Below are 1,351 nucleotides of genomic sequence, written 5' to 3'. Positions count from 1 at the left end.
AACATGGGTGTGCATATATCTGCTTGGGTGGTGGTTAGGGTTTCTTTAGGGTATATTCCAAAATGATAAAGAACAGGTAAGAAAGAATATAGGTGGACAATAGCTATTGGAAAATGCCAAAAAAACTATTGCCTTCATGTGAAGGACATCAAAGGTTAGAACTTGGGAAAGTAAATTTGCTAAACAAGCAATAAAGAGAAAGACATGCAATAAGAAGGTTAAGTAAGAAAAATAAACCTAGATATTGACCCTGAGAAGTAAAATAAGAAAGACTGAGTGGTGAGGAAGACTTGGGGCTTAATCTAGAGAAAAACAGCTTGTGGCCCCACCATCAGATCCTGATGTCATTATTGATTCTCTGCTTCCCAACAATACAGTCCTTTCTTCTAATTTTTTTTTTCTAATCTGTTACATAACTCCTTTTTCTGTTCCTCTTTCTTAATTTTTCTTCCCTCCCAGCATGGAGTTTGAGTCCCCCCAATAAAGTTTAGAATGCATTTTTCTTTTGTTTGCATTCAGGGCTGAAAAGCTTCAAAGTTTCAAAGTGTGGGAGCTAGAGATGTGAAGTTCTACTGTCAGAGGATTGCAATTTCTTTGTGAAAATTCTAACTGGATCAAAGAGAATGGAGGACTTTAAGTTAAAGATGCACATTGACAGTGTTATTCACCATAAGAACATGGAAACAGCCCAAATGTCCAACCACAATGGAATGGATTGAGAAATTATGGTACATTCACACAATGGAATACTGTGTAGTTACTACATAGCATGGGAGAGACTGGAGAGCACTAAGTGAGCTAACTCAGTTCCATAAGGACAAATACTGTATAAGAACATTTTGTAGAACAAGTGTGAGAATCCAAAGATGAGGGTGCTTAATCATAGGGTCACACAATTTGATGGATGGAGGGAGAGGTAGGTAAAGGAAAGGAGAAAGATCCAGAGTGAAAAACAATGTATATGAACGTTTTATGTAAACCAGTATAAAATTTAAAAAAGATGCTCATTGAACTTCTAGAAACTATCCTGAAAAAGAAATTGAAAATTACTGAGACTCTTTCACCAAAATGAAACTTAGTTAAAATTCATTCCAAAAGACTTCATTATGCATAGTGTCCCTCCATCAGGTTTCTGAGACAGTAAATTGCATGAGAGGAAAGTACTCATCTTTCTACTCTGGAGCCCACTCCATACTGCACCACCAAGCTCGTGTATTATATATACCTGTTGTTATGTGCTGTTGAGTTGCCTGCATATACATAGTGACCCTATGTATAACAGCCCTAAACCCTGTTCTATCCCTTGCCAATCTTATTGTCTCTGACACACCTACCCCCATTACCCCAGTCA

The 1,351-nt window shown here is 37.4% G+C and overlaps 1 protein-coding gene across 1 annotated transcript in view; it reads left to right on the top strand.

Moving 5' to 3' along the window:
* The window catches only part of SLC18A1 (solute carrier family 18 (vesicular monoamine transporter), member 1), a 46,545-nt gene that overhangs the window by 4,253 nt on the left and 40,941 nt on the right, over window positions 1–1,351 (top strand). The window lies entirely within an intron of this gene.

Source organism: Elephantulus edwardii, unplaced genomic scaffold (genome assembly GCF_000299155.1).
Source record: "Elephantulus edwardii isolate Elephantulus edwardi_28Jun2011 unplaced genomic scaffold, EleEdw1.0 scaffold00038, whole genome shotgun sequence".
In the NCBI taxonomy this organism is placed as follows: domain Eukaryota; kingdom Metazoa; phylum Chordata; class Mammalia; order Macroscelidea; family Macroscelididae; genus Elephantulus; species Elephantulus edwardii.
This window is presented reverse-complemented; position numbering and strand designations above follow the sequence as displayed.